Consider the following 6,906-nt stretch of genomic DNA (forward strand, 5'->3'; position numbering starts at 1 on the left):
GGCTTTGTCAAGGTAGAGAAGTTTCAGTCTGGAGCTTTGGACTCAGTATCTCCATATTCAAGCTCTGCCTGGGCTGGAGTGAGGCTTTGTCAAGGGCTGGTCTGAACCCTTGAACACACCTCTCTGGGGGCACTGACTACATCTCTGTAGTTAATAATATACCCACTAGGTGTCACGTGCTCAGAGAATGGGCACAAAATTATATCTAGATCCCTCACCTTGTGTCTTGGACAGCACAGAGCTCAGCACATCTGCTGATTACAAGGCTGGCTGGCCGGTGGGCAGATGGGTGGATGGATGGATGGATGGACGGATGGACAGATGGATGGGTGGATGTGACACTTCAATGGGTGGGTGGCTGGATGGATTGGTGGGTGGATGAATGAGTGGGTAGATGAGTAAATGAATGACAGATTAATGGATGGATGGACAGTCAGATGGACAGGCAAGCATATGTGCTAAAGTTGAGTGTTGTGTCTCCTACCTTAGACAACCCTCCTTACCCCTAGTTCATGTGTCTTTTAGAAACAATAGCTGTACCATAGCAACAAATACTGCTTAGGGGGCTTGTCCAGATAAATAGAGCAAAGATGCGGGATTGAGGTCGGGTTTTGGTTTATAAAGACCTTGTCTTAACGAAAGTCTTGAGAGGACAACTCTGATAACATTACTTAGAGTGTCTCTGCTGGGCTGTCAGTGAAATGCAATGGAAGATACAAAGTTGGTGCCTCCTAGAACATTCAGACCCTGCCAAGGCAGGGTGGCTGTGCGAGAGGGCTAGTTTCAAAAAGGAATGGGAGATGACAGAGCTGGCCTGGGAGAGAAATATGTGCTCTTGCAGGGACATGTACTTGGGTTGTCACTAACTTGGACATGTCAGGTGTTTCTCATCGTGGGGGTTATTAGAAAGCAGCTCTCAGGAGCAGGGTTTGTAGCCTAGAGGCCTCCCAGGACTCCCCACTCTGCTGAGAAGATTCAGTACGATAGGCAGTATTCCTCAAAGTGGGGTCACAGGCTGCTTGCCTCAGAATCACTTGGAGAGCCCAGCAATTCAAGGGCCAAGGCTTGACCTAGATCCACTAAATCAGACTTTCCAGGCATAGTGCTTGGGAATCTACCCTTTTGACAAGCTCTTCAGGTTCTCTTTGAGCACACTTAGATATGAAAAACCTTCTCCTCTCTACAGATTAAATTGCAGATTGCCCCCCCACACACACACTACTCCCAATCATAAGAGAGCAGAGATTTCTTTACTGGGACTCTGCCTCCTTCCCACACAAACCTCCCAAACCTCCCTGAGTCACCCACCACCCAAGGGTCAGTGAGAGGGGGGTTTTAAGAGAGGATACCTCAAGTTCGCAGCTTACCCTGGAGTAAATTCAACCACCTAACATCTATCCTTCCCATTCAGAAACAATTCACAACACTCTTAAGTTGTTCAGTTACCCTGACAATTGAGCTTGCGCTTGCAAAGAGCCTGCCAACCTGGGACAGCTTCTCTAATGGGTCATAGTGTGAGACCCTGTTCAATCTCATCACCTCAATCTCCTCACCACTCTCACCCTCACCTCCTGGAGCTGACACTATCTTGTTGAGATGACTACAGCGCTGCCTGTGGGCCAGGACCACTTCTGTCTAAAACCAGCTCCAGGTTCCCTTCAGATCTCTCTTCAGGGGTTGGGGGATTCTTACCTTCCTATTCATTCACTTAAGGTGTTCAGCTTTCCTAGCAGCCTGCCCTCAAAAGAGTTCCTTAACTTCTGAACCTTTTTCCTCTGTAAAATTAAGAGTGATCATAGGTTACTGTGAGGAATAAGAGGCTGTATGTGAAAGTGCCTGGCACATAGTAGGTGTTCAATAAATGTCAGTCCTCCATGCACCCTTCCAGGTGCTTTGGGAAGCAAGACCTGTGTGAACCATGGTCCCTGCCCTCAGCACGTATGTGATTAACTTGAGGAAATAAGTTCTTAAGTCACCACAATAGGAGGCAGCTCTGGGTATCTTTAAGTGTGGTAGGTGGTGGGAAAAGGAGTGCTGAGGGGGCTGCCTCTTAACCTTGAGCACCTCCAGCTGTATCCTCAGCTGTAAAAAGGAACGGTCATGCCTGCTCTGCCCATTTCACAGATACAGCATAAGGCTCAGCAAATAGTGGGTGTGGAGGAATCTGAAAGCAGTTAAATGCTATGGGAGACCTGGTTTAAACTGTAGGAGAAAGGAGAGGATAGAAAAGGAGACTCTGGTAGCTAAGGAAGCAGGGAAGGGGGACCACCTTTGGGAGGAACAAAGGTGAGAAAGTGCATCCTGTGGCATGTCCAGGGTGATCTGATGTTTCTGGGCAGTCCTGGCCCTGGGGGCTCTCAGGGTAGCTGACTTAAACAACAGCTGGCATTCACAAAGAGAGGTCAAAATCAGGAAGTAAAATATTTCTAACCAGAATCATCCCCCCTCCTCCCCTTATCAGTAACAGCAAACATGAACTTGGAATATCACAGATCAGCTCAGCTTGAGTGAGAACTGGTGTGTGTCAGGTGCTCTGAATGCCCCCTGCCATGCGTGCATAAGCACCAATAAAACGCCAGTTTACGCGTGTGCAGCTCAAATGAGGGCAGACAAGGCTCCACCTTCTGTTTAAAATAGAGACAGATTGGAGAGAAGGGACATGATGGTTCAGAACTGATTTTAAAATATAAATAAATACTCCAGTGGGGACTCCAAGCCAACCCAGATGGGTGGGCCCTGCAGAGAGTCAGAAGCCCACATACCCAACCCCGTCATTCCCCCTCCACCCCACCTCTCCTATTCTCTGGGTCTATGGGAGGACAAGCTGTTCCCACTGAGCCTGCCAGGCTGCGCTTTAACCCTACAATCCATCCTAATCCTCCTCCGCTCCACCCCCTCCAGCTGCTCCCTCCTGAGCCTGGCATTGGGCCCACCAGTTTCAGCCCTGCCCTCAGCCTGCCCTGCCCTGCCCTGTCCAGGCCACCCTCTCCTGTCCCCAGGAAGAGCTGGGGTTGGCCCAGGGCATTCCAGAATGCAGTCACCTGCTACTCACATGCAGAGCCTGGGACTGAGGCTCAGAGCCTATCTATCCTCACCACTTAAGACTATTCCACACCTTTGCCCTCTTCTCTGGGGCCTGTTTCTGGAAGTAAAAGATCTGGGAACCCAGAATACCTGAGTCCTATTTGCCATTGAGGCTGCTGACTCATCTCCCCAAGCCCTGGGTTCCAGCTGTTCAGTGACAGGGAGATTATATAAGCCACGGTCACGTGATTTTTCCTGTTGGGTGGGACTTTGGACTTGACTGTTGCCCTACAGTGAGCTGGAGGAGGTTTACTTCAAAGAAAGCAAGTTAAGGATGGCAGGAGCTGCCTTAGAACACCTATGAACAGTGTGACCTTCTCCTCTGGTCCCTCGCCTGCTATTTACTCAGTCTCGCTGAATTGCATCCCTGCTGTCTTGTTTGTCCAGCTTGGCAGCCTGAGACCCTGAGGCTACTAGCACTCACTCAGCCACTCTCAGCAGACTGGACTTCCTGAGGGCTTGAGTCTGTGTTGACAGCATGAGACGGTCAACTCAGAGACCTCCAGCCTGAGGGCCATGGTGAGCACCAGTACTAGCTTCAGAGAAGGAAAGTACTGTTGGTTTGTGGTTTGCAGTAAAGAGTCAGCAAGACATGGATGTTTCATCCCTTGAAGAGCAGCCGTGGGATGAGACCTGGCAGGTGGCTTTGGTGCTGCCCTTAATCGTGCTTAGTTTCTCAATCGGTGCCCAGTCCCATTCACCCTGCCTCCTCTGCCACCCCCACTCCAGGATGTCTTCATGAGTTAATGTGGTGCTGGGGTGGAGCTCAGTAATGCAGAAGTTAATCCAAGCCTGGAAAAATGTTCCCTGCCTGTGGGGGAGTCGCTCCATTGACCATCAGCTGCAGAAATGAACATCATGTTCAGGGCCCCCTGCGCCCTCTCACCTCAATGCATACATAAAACTGGTGCGCTGGACAAGAGAGGGAAGTGTGTGGGCCTCTGGAATCCAGCTAATTCAGGTCAGACAGCCCTGGGGCTCAAAGGAAGCCTTAGCTTTTAGCCTGTTGGGGGTCCCCATAGAGCTTCCTATAGACCTTAGGTACAATGCACTGGCCCTCCATCACAAGGGCACTTGTGAGCCAAAGCCCTAATGACAAGGACTCCGAAGCTCTGCCCTTCTATCCCAGACTTCTACCAACTGCCAATTAGGCCACCAGTCTGTCTGTTCACAAAGATAATAGACAAGCCACTAGCCTCAAGGCACCTGCCTGGGTTTGAGCCATTATTCCAAACCCTGGACCCTCCTGTCCACCAGAGCCAAGGAATCAGGAGACTCAGTCCCTGCCCTTGCAGGGTTAATCCCAACTTTAATTTATTTATGCTCCATCTATACCAGGAAGGATTTGAGGTGGAGAAAATTACTTATCCTAGAGGGGAGTGCAAGTCCTAAGGAAAGGCAGGCACAGGCTACAGGAAAGGGCCTGCTCAGGTTAGCTGTGTGTCTCAGGTAGTGTCACGGGGCCACACCCAGATTCAGATCCTAGATGATGACTTCCTTGACCCACCCACTAAAAGAAGTGGCACTGAGGAGAAAGGGCCTCACAGGGGCTTGGCTGGCTGAGAAATGAGCCACAGTTCTCTCTGTTGTGTCCTAGAGCTGTCTGACCTGCTGGACAAGACATCACCCCTGTGTGAATTCCATCCCCCTACCCCAGGCTTCTCAAAGAGCACCTATGCAGGAACTTTCCTAGCTGGGCCTCCCTGCTGCTAGCAATGTCCGTGACCTGCATCCCAGGAAAAAGGGTGAGAGTGGGATGGTAGAACACCATGCTGTCCTGGGTTGGGATGCCCATGTGGCTGGCCCAAGTCTTGGGGAGACAGGCCAAATACTGTAGTAGCAAGTGAGCACCCACTGGACTTCAGCTCCACAGAACACTGATTCCATATGCAAAACCAGACTCATTCCACCCTCTGGGGCTCAGTGCAGTCTGGCAGGGCCCCCAACAGAGCTGAGCTCACCATTTACTAAGCACCCACTACGAGAGCCCATATCCCTTCCCTGTAGGTTTCGGTGTGATGGTCCAATCCACACACCCTATAGCACCTAAGAAGCCTTAGAGACAATTATAAAACAAAGATAAATATATTAAGATAAATTAATACAGTTAAACTGAGTGCTGAGAGTATGCAGTCATGGGGTGTTTGAAACTGGGTGGGGTTAAATAGCAAAGGCTTTGTGGCAAATGCAAGTTTTGAGCAGAGTTTATAAACCGGTAATTGGCAGAGAACAGGAAAGGCATTCTAGAATTCCCTAGTAGTTAAAGGTCTGGGTTCAAGTTCCCATACTGTCCTAGCACTCTGAGCAGGACACAAGTGACTTGTTTTGTGGTCCCAGCAGGTCATTTGACCTCTCAGGGCTCAAGGCCTTTAGGGCTTAATGTCCTTCACCTATAAAACAGAGGTAAGAGTTACTACGTCATTGTGTCATTATAGAAGTTAAGTGGGATAATATGTTTGTATGTAGCACTTAGCCATTGCCTGGCACTTAATAGGTACTTCACCATTGGCAGTTTGGTTTAAGTGGAAGAAGGCAAGTGCTGAAGCAGAGAAATATGAGTAGGCTGGCTGGCACCCGGATCAGAGAAGGTGGGTGATGCCAACGGAAGGAGCCCATGGACAGGCAGGGACACCTGAGGCTCGGGGATTGGATGCAAGAGTCAGGTGCTCTCAGTGTTTCAGGGCAGAAGAGTGATGAGCTCAAATACAGGCACAGCTTCCAGATAGGTGTGACTAGAAAGAAGGAAGTGTGGAGAAAGGGCTGGTTGTATTTTGTCCAGGTTACATGGGGGGGGGGACTGATTGTGGGGCTCACCCCTCCCAACAGACACCCCCGTCACCCTTTAGGGGGCCCTGCAGCTGCAGCGCTGCCCTTGTCACCCTCAGCACTGGTGCAACGCACGGGGCAAGGTTTGTGCTGCCCTCAAGAGTACACAGTTACATCTGTGGGTGGCCGAGGGTACAGTCGCGCATGTGTCCCAGACGCATCCCCAAGTGGCTGTGGTCGTGTGTGCAGTGCGCGTGTACATGTGGGGATGAGCATGCCAAGAGGAACAGAAGGAGGCCACAGATGAGTAACAGCACACGCTGCTGCCTCTGAGTATTTTTAAAAGCTAAAAATACTGGCTAAAAATAGCCTGCAGGCTCCAAACAAGACACTTTCTCTAGGCAGATTCTGTGTGGGTTCCTGATAGGTGAGGAGGTTGGCGCGTCAGAGAGATCAGGCTAAGACCTCAGAGCTGCAAGCACTGCGGGCAGTAGGGTCAGGGTACCCACTCCCCACCAGCGGGGCACCCTATTCTCCAACACTGGTGTTATTTCCTCCCCACTTCCACAAATCACTGTGTAAGATTCTGTGAGGAATGGTGCTGGGTAACTGGGTAGGAAAGGTCAGAAAACGTTCTTTCTTGAGGTCAAAATAGGACGGAGACCTATTGGACCTCATAAAACAGAGGCGCTGCCCTATGGATGGCGAGCCAAGCCGGGAGTGGGGGAGGCGGCGCGCCGTCGCGAGGCGGCGGCGTCTCCTCCCCTCACGGGCCGTGTGGACTTTGGGCTCCCGGAGGGCCTGCGTGCGCCCTGTGAGCGCCACAAAATTTGTTCGTGCGAAGGTGTATTTTTCCCTAAGAGAACACATAACTTTCATCGGGTTCTCGAAATGCTCTTCAGCCCCCAAAAGTGAGGACCTGGATCCTGCCCTGGGGGAGGCTCACCGGCTGACACCCGGTCCCGAGGACGTGTCCTCTGCGGGCCTCACGGACAGTCCCAACCCCGAGGTCGGTCCGTGGCTCCGCGCTCTGGTCCTGCGCGCCGCGGGGACTGC

The 6,906-nt window shown here is 51.2% G+C and overlaps 1 protein-coding gene across 4 annotated transcripts in view; it reads left to right on the plus strand.

The window, feature by feature from the left end:
• USP2 (ubiquitin specific peptidase 2) overlaps positions 1 to 6,906 on the plus strand; it is a 25,014-nt gene that overhangs the window by 9,277 nt on the left and 8,831 nt on the right. Inside the window, exon 1 of one of the 4 annotated variants that reach the window (XM_012729659.1) lies at positions 6,839 to 6,859. The exons of the other annotated variants lie outside the window; for them this stretch is intronic. The gene's annotated coding sequence lies outside the window, so the exon portion shown is untranslated. Of the gene's footprint in view, positions 1 to 6,838; positions 6,860 to 6,906 lie in introns of those variants that run through there. 4 annotated transcript variants of the gene reach the window in all.

Source organism: Condylura cristata, unplaced genomic scaffold (assembly GCF_000260355.1).
Source record: "Condylura cristata isolate star-nosed mole 26May11 unplaced genomic scaffold, ConCri1.0 scaffold00025, whole genome shotgun sequence".
NCBI classification, from domain to species: domain Eukaryota; kingdom Metazoa; phylum Chordata; class Mammalia; order Eulipotyphla; family Talpidae; genus Condylura; species Condylura cristata.